The sequence below is a fragment of the Gigantopelta aegis genome, chromosome 6, assembly GCF_016097555.1.
Source record: "Gigantopelta aegis isolate Gae_Host chromosome 6, Gae_host_genome, whole genome shotgun sequence".
In the NCBI taxonomy this organism is placed as follows: domain Eukaryota; kingdom Metazoa; phylum Mollusca; class Gastropoda; order Neomphalida; family Peltospiridae; genus Gigantopelta; species Gigantopelta aegis.
Window position 1 is genome coordinate 74,874,615 of NC_054704.1, and position 17,803 is coordinate 74,892,417.

Consider the following 17,803-nt stretch of genomic DNA (forward strand, 5'->3'; position numbering starts at 1 on the left):
TATATATACCATCAAGATATAAACTCTTTAAATTTTAGTCCAATATGTCCATAACGACCATGGCCAACAAAACAGCTCGTTGTTTGTTGAAATCTTTGTAAGTCACATGCAATTGTGGTATTTTTAGTCTAATGTGCATTATAGTCAAGGACTTTCGATTTTCTCTACAGCGTGGACATCACAGTCCATATAGAGGTTTTATATTTCGGTCCAACTTGGGTGTCACACGATCATGCCTATGTGCATGTTATACCCCACTTCCTGTAACCTTGACATGGTTTCTTTTGTTAAACGTGTAGGCGTATTCATCGATACACCTACACGTTTTTTTTCCTCCAAAAGTGTCCGTGTATTACAATACACCAACACATTTGGAGGGAAAGTGTAGATATCATGATACACCTACACTTTTCATTTAACTACACCTGTATTTAAAACAAACCAAAAAAACAAACAACCAAAAATGATTAATAATACAATGAACTTTTATTGTCATAACTTAGTTACTTACATTGAAATCCGGAAGGTATTTCCGTTGTTTCTCTTATATTTCATGAGCACGTGTTCACATTTGGAGAAGCGCACGACTGTGCGACCGTTACTAACACTTTCCTTCTCTTCATATTTGCGATGTTCGGTTGCAACGCATTGTCTTTTAAATCCTTCAATACTTTTCTAAAGTCTTTTGGTAGCCATATAATACTGGGGTGATATAGACAAATTTGTCCCTTGTGGTACACCGTCCGGCTGCTGCTGTCATAACCTGTATTATACAAAACCACGTGTTCTTAGACGTGTTTCCGGGAATCAGTAGCTTAACTGTTTCCAAAAACATTTATCCTCCTGCAGTTAGAATTTAAAATCTTCTTGATTGTCCAAATTAAAATGCAAAGTCCTTTTTTCCTCGCTGGCTTATTTTTCACACCCACGACCGTCTTTCACAATGCGTCGTTACAAAAGACAAAAAAAGGTTTTGCTTGGTGACACTTATCATTTGCATATAACAAAGTTCAAACTATATTTTTGTAATGTTTGAACCAATAGAACAAGCCATCTGCAAAAAACATTGTTTGCTGGGTGACATCATTTGCATATACCAAAGTTCAAATTATGTTTTCGTAATATTTCAACCATCTAATTACACAAGCGCACTTATTCACAATAGTTGCCTTGAGAGCAAGATACGTCAGTTAAAAATTATGCAATGTGCGGAGCTGTAATTAGTGTGGTAGGGGTGTCAACAACCCCTATCCAATAAATTCCCCAAACTTAAAAACAAAATTATTAAATATTAGTTCTAGTTCTACATATCATAAACGTGTTTTTTTTTAGACGATCTAAATATAAAAATGTTCTCGGAAATATCATTTTAGTACTTAATTCCCCATACTATTCCCATCCCGAGAAATATATACTACGCCCCTGAGTTTTAATATATTCCGATACCAGTACAGCCCAAACACACGCTGATAAAACTACACTAAACTGCATTTGCACGTGCGACACGAACAACTAAATTAAACAGTTTCAGTGCTCCAGAACAAAATGCGAGGCTCACGACGTCTGGTCCACGTTATTTTTGTTTCATTATTTACTACTTTCTAGTTATTGATTTTATTTGCTATAGAACTAATATAATAATTAACTCGACCTTAAGTGGGGTATAAGTCAGTTATACCCACACTTGCTCGGTGTGTCGGTGAATATCCCAAAAGGTTTGGTCGTGAGAACCCCACGATCAAAACTGCAGGGATATTCACCGATACACCTCGTGAAGTGTGGGTATAACTATTACTTATATAAGAGCAACACGCGAATGGCGCGCGCGCACGTGTTTAATTAGAATTGTGGTGGGGAGATGTTTGTCCAGTACTGGCGTTTAAAGGGACAATCCTGAGTTTCCTGCAATGTAAGATGTGCTATTGTTGATGTTTTGTTTTGTTTTGTTGTTTTTGTTTGTTTGGGGTTGTTGTTTTTTAGGGCGGAATGTAGCCCAGTGGTATAGCGCTCGCTTGATGCGCGGTCGGTCTAGGATCAATCTCAGTCGGTGGGCCCACTGGGCTATTTATCGTTCCAGCCAGTGCACCACGACTGGTATATCAAAAGACGTGGTAAATGGAGCGGGTTTCCTCTCTAAGACTATATGTCAAAATTACCTTCTTTTGTTTACATCCAATAGCCTAGTATTAATAAATCAATGTGTTCTAGTGGTGTCGTTAAACAAAACAATTTTTTTGTAAGATATTTTTTACTAATAAAAGTTTGTAACGTCTAGTATTATATATTAAATATAGTTTTTTGTTTACGTGGAAAATCAGTGTCTGTATATTCAATTTGTTGCTGGTCGTTCTACTATACTCTTTAAACAAGATGGGGAACTCTAATAAGAATTTACAATTGCCAAAAGGTATATTAGCTGTGGGGAATGATTATATGATAATAGTGAATTAATTGGGCGAACATTACAACCGGTACAGTAGGTTTTATGACCAAAGATCTTGAAGGACAATTGAGGTCAGAAGTTAAATTTGAAAGTTGACGGGGTTTTTTATCAGTAAATCGCAAATTCAAACAATAAAAGGCCGTGGTGTGTGTTATCTTGTCTGTGGGATGGTGCATATAAAAGATCCCTTGCTGCTAATCGAAAAGAGTAGCCCATGAAGTGGTAACAGCAGCTTTTCTCTCAATATCTGTGTGGTCCTTAACCATATGTCCGACGCCATACAGGGCCGTACCCTCCGGGGGTGGGTGAGGTCACAGGGGGTGGCAGTTGCCCCCTGAGAATCTCGTTTTGTTTTGTGTTTTTTACTCCAGAAAATAGCATACACACCTCAGGGTTTAATTTGTATAGTGTTTCATTTGTTTACAAGAAGTAGTGCTCCCCAGGATTTTGATCAGGGTACGGCCCTGCCACATAATCGTAAATAAAATGTGTTAAGTGCGTCGTTAAATAAAGCATTTCTTTCTTTCCTTCCTAATTTGTATGAAGGAGGATTGCCAATTCTCATGATATACATCGTTCTCATTTCACACGGAGGACTGTCATTTCCCATGATATATGCACCCTTCCTATTTCGTCTGTAGAAGGACTGTCTCTCCCAAAGCTGGTTTGACAAATCTGAGTCTGCACAAGACGGAGCTCCCTTCTTCTTCAGATGCACCCGTGGTGTGTGTTCTTCCTACATACAACATGTAAGTGAAGTGAATGTGAATGACAAAACTACTAAAGAGTGTAAAGAACGTCTTGACAAGGTCATGACTTCTACCATGTCCCGTCTTGCTGGTGTTGAAATGTCGACTACTTCATTTACGACTACAAGTTGATACGTTGGTGTGGGGTTTTTTTGGGTGTTTCTTTGATTGTTTTTGTTTTATTTGTTTGTTTGTGTTTTTTTGTATGGGTTTTGTTTGTTTGTTTGTTTGTTGTTGTTGGTTTTTTTGGGGGGGTTTGGGTTTTTTTTTTTTTTTGGGGGGGGGGGGGGGGGTATAATTATGAAGAGACAATAAATGCCTACTCAAGACAGATGGTGTGAGCCTGTTGTCGCATGTCATGAAGTATACACACACGATACATGTTACAAGAAATAGGTCTAATCAAAATATATATTATGTATAATTCTTGATTTAATATGTATAAATAATTACTATAATGTCTTGGAATGATACGTAATTACTAGATTTTAAGAGAAACATCCTGAAATCATTCTTTTGTGAGGTGTTGGTAAATGGACGATTAATCATTTTGCATATAATACGAAGTGGGGCGGGACGTAGCCCAGTTGTGAAGCGCTCGCTTGATACGCGGTCGGTCTGGGATCGATCCCCGTCGGTAGGCCCATTGGGGTATTTCTCATTCCAGCTCCAGCTTTTCCATTATCAGCAAGGGCTCTTTTACATGCACCATTCCACAGACACGATACACATACCACTGCCTTTGTTACACCAGTTGTGGAGCACTGACTGGAACAAGAAATAGCCCAATGGGTCCACCGATGGGGATCGATCCCAGACCGACCGCGCATCAAGCGAACGCTTTACCACTGGGCTCCCTCGATATTGAAGGTAACCGACAATATATATATTTACAATGAATACTGCTGTCATCCCACTTAACTTTTGATTGTTTTCGCGTATTCAATACACCTGATCACATCACATACCGATTAATCTCTATCCAGTTGAAAAATATTTGCATTTGATTTGGCGAGTTTTCTGTCGTATTATGTCTGACAAGCCCATGATGGGTTTGTGGCACGCGACACCACCACCGTCCCCAAGTGCAATGCTTAGCAAACACGGTCTGTTTGGCTGTCACTGTGTGGGCCATAAGAGGCCGGGATTAAATATGGGACCTCTAAACGACTGTTAGTGTTATCAGGAATGAATTATTTGCAGTTATAAACACCTGACCAATTCATGTGCTTAATAGACCGGCCATAGGATGTCGTGGTCATAAGCGTACGAGACGGGGGCAGGAGAGGGTGTCAAGAAACAGCCCAATGGGCCCACGGACGGGGATCGATCCCAATCCGACCGCGCATCAATCGACCGTCTTACCACCGGGATACGTCGCCTGCCAACCCCACCCCGCTCGATTGAGTGCAGAATGCAATACTATCTGTTTCGTTATAATGTTCCAAATTATTATTTTAATATTTTTTTTTTTTTTCATATACTATTATACCAAATTTTATGACCGAAATATGGCACGACATTACTATAACATTATAGGGTTCAGTTTTACCCCTTTGTTCAATAAAGGAGAAACATATAATTCTGACTACAGTAATGTCACTCAATTAAAATAGTTTTATACTAGAATATCATTATTTGTTCTTTTGTTATCGGGTGGGGGGTAGGGGTGGGTGGAGGGACGTAACCCAGTGGTAAAGCGCTCGCTTGATGCGCGGTCGATTTGAGATCGATCTCCATCGGTGGACCCATTGGGCTATTTCTCACTCCAGCCAGTGCTCCACGACTGGTGTAACAAAGGCCGTGGTATGTACTATCCTGTCTGTGGGATTTTGCATATAAAAGATCCCTTGCTGCTAATCGAAAAGAGTAGCCCATGAAGTGGCGACAGCGGATTTCCTCTCTCAATATCTGTGTGGTCCTTAACCATATGTCTGACGCCATATAACCGTAAATAAAATGTGTTGAGTGCGTCGTTAAATAAAACATTTCCTTCCTTCATAATAATCATATCAATATATTCTGTGACAAAAATATCATGAATAGAATTCAGAAAGGCCTGAACTTGTGGTGTGCTCCAGGTAGATTCCAGGAACCAGCTGTTCAAAGCATAGTAAAATTAACCCTGGGTTAGTCTAATATTTTACTTTTAATTATTTTTGCACAAATAGAAAATAAACTTTAGATTTGATTATGTATGTTTATCTGTGATTGTTTTAAATCAAGTTTCAGCATTGTGTTTTCGATCATTATTTGTATTAATTTAGCCCTTGCTTTTGAAAATGTTTACTAACCATTTGTTAAAGGGACATTCCTGAGTTTGCTGCATTGTAAGATGTTTCCGACTAATAAAATATTTCTACGATTAAACTTACATATTAAATATATTTTCTTGTTTAGAATATCAGTGTCTGTATATTCAATGTGTTTCTGGTCGTCTTAATATTTGCTAGAAACTGCACTGATGAGGGTTGTACGGAGTAGTACATGAGAACTGATATATACCAGAGTATTATCATATTGAATATATGAACGCCGTAAAGTATTGAAATATACCAGAATATGATCATACTGGATATACGAACGCCGTTTAGTATTGAAATAAACCAAAATATGATCATACTAATATATTAAAGCAGAATAGCAAGGAGGAAATATACCAGAATATGATCATACTGAAATATGAAAGCCGTATAGCATTGAAATATACCAGAATATGATCATACTGAAATATGAAAGCCGCATAGCATTGAAATAGTCAGATGATGATCATACTGTATTCAAACACCTCAAATGATCCAAACATGAACTATGCCAGATTACAATTAAACTATATATTATGGGCGTTATCTGAGGTCCTACTCTTTGGCGTAACCAGCACTTTATATTGGTATGTCACCAACCTATGGGTGACACCCATACTATCTTTTATATATGTTATGGAGCGGCATGCAAATCTAAAAGGTGGAGGGGGGAGGAGTGATTGAAGATGGACGGGGCTACGCCAGTGAATTAGGACCGCTAAATTACCTGATCACGATCATACAGAATATTATGTCGTCTTTGTGGATTTTAACCACACCGCGTGCGTATCGCATGGCGTGACGCGAACCTATAAATCTTCAAAGTACCCGATTATGACGGCGCAGGATGCCGGTTTTAACAAATATGAGATAATTTGTGCCGGTGACATTTTAACACAGATATTACGCGACAGTGACGCGAAGAGCTGGAGTCGGGGGACAGCGATGGACGGGCAGTAATTAAGAAACCGTCTCTGATCTCCTATCTGTAATGGGGTCCCCTCTAGGAGCAATAAAGGCAAACGCTTTGATTGGTTTTGGCGGTGAAGGTCGCGAGACTTCTGTCAGTCCGTCGTTGCCAGTTATTAGCTCACCTAACTAGGAAACTGTGGCACACGCTGACACACTTTAAGATAGGGTGTAGGTCCTTAAAGGTGCAGTATCGGTGTGTTTGGTATTATTTGCACAACGCTTACAGGTTGTTTTCCCATTGGCAAGACTGTGCAATAAATTTGTATAACCGCACGACTTTTAAAGCCCCATCTATTACACAGCCAAACTTTCTTATCGCATCATGCAACGTCACTTATATTAGGAGCGTCGTACAAGTCATGGCAAGAGTTCGACCCGTACCCCTCTATATCAAAGGCTCTAAAGACTAACCCTATCCTTACAACTACCTTAACCATTGAAAGGGGGGTACAGGTCGAACTCATATCCAAGTGAGTTAGTGGGGTGTCGTTAAACATCTATTCTAGTCTAGTCTAGTCTAGTCTAGTCAAGTCAGTTACCGCATAACTTTACTCGTGATATGCATGGTTATTACCATCTTCGCAAGCGAAGGAACCATTCCGTATAGCATACTGCACTTCTGCGAAATGGTACACTGGCTTGCAAAGATGGGTTATTACACACTTTTGATATTTTGATTGACAGCTTTTTTTATGCGAGAACTTTAACTTAACCAGTCAGGGGTCGAAAAACTGCCGTCCCGACCGGTTTTTGCTAGTCAACATCACAGGCCTTGAAATACTTTTGCTCGTCGTCCTGTCAGACCGGCAATTATTTTACGTTTTTATTCACAACATTAGTTTGAGTCGATTATGTTTGGTTCGGCTTGTCTCACCATATACCCGGCAGAAATTCCACCAATTTCGACCTCTGTCAGTGAGAACAGACCATCAACATTATCTGTTTTTACAGTCGAACGTTTTTCTTCGATATCCGATATCGTTTAACTATACTCTTTATCTATGCCACAGGGGAAAACATTTTTTGCTCTCTATTTTAACACAGAGCGGACTGATATTTATTTAACTGTTTGTTTTACAAAGTAAAAAGAAACATGACGACATACTTAAATGAAGGCTGCTGACAATAACCGTTGATAGTAATAAAGCATGAGTTTTTTAAATTGTAGTTGTGTTTGTATTTTGTATTATTAAATGGTGTAATATTATTGTGAGGCGACCTTGTATCTTCAAAGCATTCTTCTTAAGCAAACGTTTATTATGCAAACTGGAACCTTCTACATGAGTGCACTTGTTATAAAAGTAAAAAAAAAGAAAGAAAGTATCCCGTAATATAAAATTGGGATTATCGTGATTAAAACACTTCCTCATTATGTTTTACCTATATTAAGCACACTTTCTTATTTTAATATGCTACTGTTTGTTGAGCACAGTTTCTTACTTTAGTGTGTTACTGGTTATTAAGCACAGTTTCTTATTTTAATGTGCTACTGGTTATTAAGCACAGTGTCTTACTTTAATGTGCTACTGGTTATTAAGCACAGTGTCTTACTTTCATGTGCTACTGGTTATTAAGCACGGTGTCTTACTTTCATGTGCTACTGGTTATTAAGCACAGTTTCTTATTTTAATGTGCTACTGGTTATTAAGCACAGTGTCTTACTTTCATGTGCTACTGGTTATTAAGCACGGTGTCTTACTTTCATGTGCTACTGGTTATTAAGCACGGTGTCTTACTTTCATGTGCTACTGGTTATTAAGCACGGTGTCTTACTTTCATGTGCTACTGGTTATTAAGCACAGTGTCTTACTTTCATGTGCTACTGGTTATTAAGCACAGTGTCTTATTTTAATGTGCTACTGGATATTAAGCACAGTTTCTTACTTTAATGTGTTACTGGTTATTAAGCAGTTTCTTTTTTTAACGTGTTACTGTTTATTAAGCACATTTTCTCATAGTATTGTGTTAGTGATTATTAATCAAATTGTCTCTTATTAATGAACTGTTATTTTTAATTATCATGTTTCACGTTACTATTGTACTGCGTACTTACGTTTAACTGCTTATTACTGTGTTACTTTTTATTAGCATGTTAATCACGATTATGTTTCATGCTGTGGTGTCATAATTCATTCATTTATTCGTTAGTTTGTTTGTTCTTTAAGATATTGTATTACTGTTTATTACTGACAATTTCCCAGATATTTGTATAACTATTTTTAAAACAGTTTCTCTGTTAGTTTAGTAAACACAGTTTCTTACATTAATGTATTCCTGTTTATTAACCACAGTCTGTTTTGTAGTATTAGCATGACTTTTACTGTTTATTAATTACAGTGTGTCATATTATCATATTGCTGTTTATTAATTTCAGTGTTCATATTAACATGTTAGATTTTATTAATCATAGTTTGTCATAATAACATGTTACTGTTTATTAATTACAGTGTGTCATATTAACATGTTACTGTAAGTCATATTTCTGTGTTACTGTTTATTAATCACAGTAATTTTTATATTAACATGTTACTGTTTAGTAATTACAGTGTGTCATATTAGCATGTTACTGTGTGTCATATTAACATGTTACTGTTTTAGTAATTACAGTGTGTCATATTAACATGTTACTGTTTTATTAATTACAGTGTTTCATATTAACATGTTACCGTTTATTAATTACAGTGTGTCATATTACTGTGTTACTGTTTATTAATCACAGTCTTTTTTGTATTAACATGTTACTGTTTTGTAATTGCAGTGTGTTATATTAACATGTTACTGTGTGACATATTAACATGTTACTGTTTTATTAATTACAGTGTGTCATATTAACATGTAACTGTTTTATTAATTACAGTGTGTCATATTAACATGTTACTTTTTATTAATTACCGTGTGTCATATTAACATTTTACTGTTTTATTAATTACAGTGTGTCATATTAACATGTTACTTGTTTTATTAATTACAGTTTGTCATATTAATGTGTTACTGTTTATTAATTACAGTATGTTATATTAACATGTTACTCTTTTATTAATTTCAGTATGTCATATTGACATGTTACTGTTTATTAATTACAGTATGTCATATTAACATGTTACTCTTTATTAATTACAGTATGTCATATTGACATGTTACTGTTTATTAATTTCAGTATGTCATATTAACATGTTACTCTTTATTAATTTCAGTATGTCATATTGACATGTTACTTTTTATTAATTACAGTGTGTCATATTGCTAATCATAGTTTATCCCATTTTTGTGTTACGGTTTATTAACCACAGTTTCTCAAATGAATGTGTTACTATTTATTATCCGCCTCTCACATTATTGTGTTGCTGATTTATCATAGTATCACAATTATTGCTTTACTCTTTATTTATCACAGTCGCTCACATTATTATGTTACTGCTCAATAATCACAGTCAGGGTTTGGCAAGCGTCATCACTGTCTTTTTTCTCTCTCTGTGGACTGCCATATTAACCTTTCCGTAAAACACCTCCCAATCCTATTATTGGGATTTTTCGCAGACCGCAAGAGAATTGGAAATGCTTTAATCTGGTTGTATTCCTGTTTGTGAAATCTCCGCTCATCTCATTTCATCAAACTTATTAGAGCAGAAACACGTTATAGTGCCCAAGAGTCCGATAGCTATTGCAAAACGACTAACGCAATCGTTTTGGTCTAACAAAAGAGATAGAAGAATATTGCATGGAACATTACACACCTCCTACAAAAAGGTCATTGTAAGAAAACAATATTAGATAAGCCATATATTCATGAAGGGTGACATGCTGACCCGTTTGGCGTATGCAATCTGTTTAATATTCAGATTAGGCACGGGCGTAGGAAACTGCCAAAAAAGTGTGTGTGGGGGGGGGGGGGGGGGTGGGGGGGGGGGGGGGGGGGGGGGGGGGGGGGGGGAGGGGGGGGGAGGGTGGGGGGGGGGGGGGGGGGGGGGGTGCCACACACAAACACACACACACACACACACGCACATATATATATATATATATATATATATATATGTATTTATGTATTTATAAATATATAAAAACTACCGCTGCTGCTACAAAGTGGGAGGCATGTCCTCTTCTCTCCCCCCCCCCCCCCCCCCCCCCCGCGCTTCCATCGCCAATGTTAGGTATACTCAAGAAATTATTACGTTTACAAAGGAAGACATATTTAAAACCTTTGAAAAGCACAATTGACAGTAGGGTAATTAAAAATTGTAAGTGGTTAATAAAAATAAGCCTTAGAAGTTTTATAAGGTATTAGTCAACAGTAATAGTAGGCCAACTAACTTTAACTTTGATTACTTCAGTAGAAGCTGTTTAAATGGTTAACCATCACAGAACCCAGGTCCGTAGGAATTTTACGTGAAGTGGCGATACACGCTATAACCGGCCTCAGTGGTGTCGTGGTTAAGCCATCGGACATGACGCTGGTAGGTACTGGGTTCGCAGCCCGATACCGGCTACCACCCAGAGTGAGTTTTAACGACTCAGTTGGTAGGTGTAAGACCACTGCACCGACTTCTCTCTCACTAACACAATCCAAATATCTGAGGTGTCTTCCCAGGACAGCGTGCTTGAACCTTAATTGGATATATAAACACGAAAACAAGTTGAAATGAATGAATAAACACGTTATAATGGAGGGCACAAGTACATTTGAGCACCGCGAAATACATAATATTTAATTATTCTCATGAATAATAAATTAGGTGCATATTGTATTAATATAAAGCGGAAAGAATCAATATGGAAATATTATGATTTAATAACATATTCTAACTGCATCTAATGTGATAAAAGTAGGCCTTAAAAAGAGTTGGATATGTGACCCACATTTCGCGGGGTCCAAATAAGGCCCAAAACACACCGAAGCTTGGTCTGGGTCTGGCGAATGTGGTAGAGACACCATGTCTGGTGTATTGTGGCGTCTGGGTCTGTAACTATTATATGTTATTAATACCGGCGCGGATCAAGAGGTCCCGTAATTGCTCCTTTAGTAATAACCACCCTAAATATTTTATTAATTGTTCACCTCTGTATTTGTCACACTCCGAGCTATGCCTTCGATGAGGAAAGACGTGTCGCTCTGCTCTCTCCAGTTGCCCCCCCCCCCCCCCCCCACCTGGGGGGACTTATTGCAAGCTACGGCTCTTTGTTACATTGGCTCACGGGCAACCGTGACTTTGGTGTATGGCGACGCGGTAACGAACACGACGAAGAGGAAGGAGGAAGAGGAAACCTGCACCAGGGACGGCTCAGGGGGGACCTAAACTGGCGGCTCAACCGCCAGCGGCGGTCCTGTCTGCGTCGCCGCCCCCACCTCTAAACAGACTGAGCCAGTGGACCAGTCGACGCCGCAGTTGGACACAGCGATTTGCGAGACTCCACGGCGTGCGTCTCCCGTTCCAACCCCTTCGAGGCGGTCGGCGTCGAGTCCCCCACCCCCGGGGGTCTCCGCCAAGACTCCTATGGATGGTGCTGCTGCGAAGCGGAAGGCCGTCACCCCACCGAGTAGTGACCAGCCAGCCAAGGCCCGGCCTTCCGCGACCGCCCGGGGCAGGGACGCCGCCTGGAGCATAGCCTTCTCCAAGATCAAGGGCCAGTACGCTCGATACTTGGTCGGGGACACCTCAGACACCAGCTCACTGCCGGGAGGCATTCTTGAGGGCAACTTTAAGAAGTTTCCTGACGGAGTTGAGTATGCCATCCACGCCATGGAACTACGAGACGGAAAGTTTGGACTTGTGGTGACGTCGCACCGAGATGATCTCTACAAACAGGGAATACTCTTCGAAGACATGGACAACTACACCATCCACAGAGTACTGAAGATCATCGCAGGCGCCCATTACGTCGAGCTAGCTAAGACCTTGCTAGCCCACTGTTGGAGGAAACTGGTGCCACAGTTCAACGCCAAGCACTTCATCTTGTCCCCGTAGTCGCCAACCGTTCCAAGGGCTTAGTTGGACTTTAATTCTTTTTTTTCTTCTTTTTTGTTGTTGTTGTTGTTGTTGTAAACAGTCCGACGCACTTTATTTTGGCAGCCCGTCTAAATTGCTCAAATCACCTTAAAACCCTTTCGGTCTTTGACCTAACTACTAAATTCGTATTCCAAATTCCGCCCACCTTAAACTCACCCCCCCCCCCCCCCCCCCCCCCCCCCCCCCGGCTCGGACCAAATAGATCGGACTTTAAACTTTTAGACCTCCGTTCAAAATTATATGTCGAAATTATTCTTTTTTAAATATTATTAAATAGTTCGATCCTCTCTTCTTTCTCTTATTTATTTTTGGACTGTCCATCTAAAATGCTCCAAATTATATAAATATTCGGCCAAGCAGTCAATTCTTTTTATTTTTGGATTGTAACTTTTTATTTAATTTTTTGGTTTAATTCTATTAACTTTTTAACTAATAGCTATTTTCAAAATTCTGCCCATTTTCAACTCTATCCTTCCCTCATCCCGAGTCAGGCCACCGATCTTATCGGAAGTCGGACTCTGGATGGGCGTGTTCGAAACCCTAGTGGTATATGGACACGTTAAATTGTTATCTATCAATCTATCTGTATTTGTGTATTTATATATTCTCTTGATGTCAGTAAAGAATGGATGAATTAATTACATTAAATGCATTTGTCTAGGTTTAAACTGAGAAAGCACCTAAATTAGAATTACCATTAAAATCGTGCTACATCTACTCTCTCCTTTTCACAATATATTTTCAGCGCGAAATCGAGCAGTGGTGTTTCTAGGGAGGAGTCGCAGCGCTTGAAAAGGGCAGACCTACGTATACAATTTAGAAGTACACTAACAATGTTAGAAACATGTATTCATTATCTATATGGTAATCTACCACAGAAATATCAAGTTGACCATCGTAAACATGTTCCCCACTAAAAACAAATAAATGCATTGTGTTCATCTGCAAAATCTGATGTTTCGGGGTACTTTGGAAATTTGGAGGAGTGCACACTCCAGCACCATTGAGGGCAGTTCTTACGATTAAATTAATGCAATAAACTGAATTGAACTGAAATGAATTGACCTCGCGAACGTAAGACAGTGGGGAGCATAGTCTTTCTCAGTCGCACACACACGCACGCACACACACCTCTGCAATGTAGGTGTCCCCGCAATATAACCCCCCCCACACACACACACACACACCACACACACACACTTTTCGCCCAGTGGTACAGCGTTCGCTCGATGCGCGGTCGGTGTGGGATCGATCCCCGTCGGTGGGCCCATTGGGCTATTTCTCGTTCCAGCCAGTGCACCACGACTGGTATATCAAAGGCCGTGGTATGTACTACCCTGTCTGTGGGATGGTGCATATAAAAGATCCCTTGCTGCTAATCGGAAAGAGTAGCCCATGAAGTGGCGATAGTGGGTTTCCTCTCTCAATATCTGTATGGTCCTTATCCATATGTCTGACGCTATACAAACGTAAATAAAATGTGATGAGTGCGTCGTTAAATAAAACATGTCTTTCTTTCTGAATTCTGCACATAGCTGCCCTTTTAAACGTTGCACTGGTCGGGTTCTCCTCTCTAGAACAATTCTGCATCCGCCACTGCCTGTCGTGACAATATAAAAACAAATTGCAATATTACCACGACCCACCCCTCTCATTCCGCCAGCTTCACAACCTCGTCGTGGCCCCTTCTGGATTTCACGCTGGATCCGCCACTGAATCTTCGAAGAAAACCCGCAACATTTTTCTGTTAGCATCAAGAGACTTTTTAAAATGTAAAACAGGACAACACGTATCATGGCCTTTGAAGTACCAGTCGTGTGGCACTAATTGGAAAAGAGAGGGACCATAAAGGAGTTTCGATCCTTAGTACCAAAACCTAAGGCGAACGCTCTACCTATCCCATCCTGTCTGATTAGATGGTCGTTACATAGTGTGTTTTGTTGAACGACACCACTAGAGCACATCGATTTATTATTCGTCGGCTATTACATGTCGAACATTTCGTAATTCTGACATATAGTATTAGAGAGGAAACCGGCTGCATTTGTTTGTGGTTTTTTCGTTAGTAGCAAGGGATCTTTTATATGCACCATTCCACTGTCATGATAACACATACCACGGGCTTGGACATACAACAAGTCGTGGTGGACTGGATCGAGAAATAGCACAATGGCCACACCGACGGAGATCGACATTACAAGTAAGACATTTATAAATGACAGAACAAGACATTGGGTGGTGATGGATTATATAAGACTGTAGGACATCAGTAGCAATTTTTTTTACCGTAAGCATAAACCAGAGATCCTTTCCACTAATGGGCTGACGTCTGGGACGATGTTAATGACATTGTTTGGCGCCAAACGGAAGATGGATGTGAAACTTGATAATCGGACTCCCACAGCCAATATGAGAGCGGGACGCAGCCTATTCGCGATCGATCTATGATAGATTCCTGTCGGTGGGGCAATTGACCTAGTTTTGGTCTAAGCCAGTGATCCACATTTGGTGTAGCAAATGCCGTGGTATGTACTATCGTGTCTGTGGGAAGATCTCTTGCTACTAATCGAAACGTTATCCCGTGGAGTGGCGGCATCAGGTTTCCTTTCTAACGAGCTGTGTGGTCTTTAGTCATAGGGCCTATATCCGACTCCACATTTTTAAAAATGTCTCATAGTAAGTTTTTTCGCCTTGTGATTGGTTGTTCTACAGTGATGATCTGGTAGTCACAGCCATACCAGCCAATGTATGCGCAAGTTTCGTAATTACGTTTCACTTGGAAAAAACGTTTGTTTAAATTTATTTCCAACTTGTTTTCCTCTTCTTCTTCTTCTTCTCTCTCTCTCTCTCTCTCTCTCTCTCTCTCTCTCTCTCTCTCTCTCTCTCTCTCTCTCTCCTCTCTCTCTCTCTCTCTCTCTCTCTCTCTCTCTCTCTCTCTCTCTCTCTCTCTCCCTCTTAAAGATATGTAAGAAATAGAGAACTACATTCTGGTTCGTTAGATTATAAGACTCCATCATATGCGGTCATGTGGGATAGAAAAAGTACACCCGAGGTGGTGAAAATTTCGACCTTGGACGAGGCTTGCCGAGTCCCATGGTCGAAATTTTCACTACCGAGGGTGTACTTTTTCTATCCCACATGACCGCATATGATGGAGTCTTTTTCTCTCATTCATTCGGTAAATAAACCATTATTTTACACGAACAGACAAATATGGCTGAACAAGTAACTTCTTTATTTGACAATTTTATCATAAATAAACTACACTATCGTATTTGCCGTGTTTGTTTCATGTGTTAAATACAATTTAGCACTACAAATTAACAAGATAGCTTTTAAAATGAAGGTTTTCATAACAAAATATTAATTTAAAACTGTGTCTAATGTCTAATGACCTCACGTCACCGCCTCTAATATGACGTCATATATTACCAACGACGTCATGTTAAACGCAAGCGCGTGATATCCCATGTAAGATACAAATTTCTCTCATCCTCGGACATATGGTACAGTACACCCATGGGCGTATGGGGACTCTTTGATTTATGGGGGCTGGAAGGGTTGATTTACCCGAAATTTTACCCAGATAAAAACTGCCCGAATTTCCTCACTGTTTTGCCCGAATTTGGGGGGGCAATTGCCCCCCCTGGCCCCCCCCCCCCCCCCCCCCCCCCGGGTCGTACGCCCATGAGTACACCATCGATGGTGACAATTTCGACCATGGGACTCGGCAAGCCTCGTCCCAGGTCGAAATTTTCACCACCTCGGGTGTACTTTTTCTATCAAACATGACCGCATATGAGTCTTATAATCTTACACCTCGCTGTTGCTCGTTGAATACGCATGTAAACGATCTTTTGCTGCTTTTATAGGAGTATTGGGCTTCCCAATACCTAACTCTGTCTCTGTCTCTCTGTCTCTCTCTCTCTCTCTCTCTCTCTCTGTGTTTGTTTGTGTCGTGTCGCATGCAAAGTTCTCTCTCTCTCTCTCTCTCTCTCTCTCTCTCTCTCTCTCTCTCTCTCTCTCTCTCTCTCTCTCTCTCTCTCCCTCTCTCTCTCTCTCTCTCTCTGTGTGTGTGTGTGTGTGTGTGTGTGTGTGTGTGTGTGTGTGTGTATAAAAATATCCTGTTACTTATACTGACAAATGTTGCCTCAATTAAATCCAATGTGTAATTTTATTTTGTAAGTCACGAGTTTTCTTTTATTTTGAGCATAAACATCGCTAAACATTTTTGGCTAAGTATATATGGTCAAAAACAGCAATATGTTTGACACCAACTAGTTGAAGTTTAACATGTGCTGAGGTATCTTACTTTTAGTAATGGTGCTTGCAGTTTATCCAATACGATACCAGGCCGCTGAGAACTAAAGGTCTGCGTAATCCAAATATGGGTTACGCAAATCTTTTCAGGTAACCAATTTCAGTTTGCGTAACCCGTTATAAATATATCATTATGTGAAGAGTGACAAATGATAGTGCAAAAATATGTTTAATGTCTTTATTCATTTTGTTTTGTGGCGAGAACTAAAAATGGGTTAAGCAGACCTAGACTTGCTCGAACGATGTCTGTGATACATATATCACAAATCACGTTTAATGAAAATTACAACTCTTGAAAACAATATTTATTGGGTTAAACAATAGTTTATTACCAAACAAACTGGTACTGGATTGATGAACAATGTTATTTTGAATGATTATTAATTTTAACGCACAGTTTACTTATTGATGTTCTGTAAAACAATTTGTGGGATATCAATCAATATGACTCAATATGAATTCATATGACAAACATATTTCAAACGTGTACCTGCCAAAAATCTTATCACTAAGACTTATTTTTATTATGATTATTAATGTTTTCACAATGGCTAATACTACATACTGTTTATCAATAACAACAATAATAATGATACTTTTAGCAAATATATCGTCTGATGTATCAATAAGCAATAAGCAAATTTACTCAATAATATTTTGTGCCATGATTCTTTCTGCTGTTGGTATTAAAAACAAAAAAAATATAAAAAAAAAAAGGGGGAAAAAAAGTACTTGACACCTTAGGAATAGTTAGGAATGTTACATTTAGCGTATGACTAATTTTTATTTACTTTTATTCTGTTACACAGGGCGGAGCCTAGGCTCGTAGTTTTTAAAAGTACAAAAACCAGAAAGTAAACATTTGGATGGTAATGGTTTTAACAACTTCTGTTCTTTCTTTTTGTTTCTGTTCATTTCATAATGGCATAATGGATATGTTATTCCCCAAGATGCCTGGAATGATCTTATTAGGAGAGCTATCGTGCGCTTCTTTGCTATTTCCACAGCCCT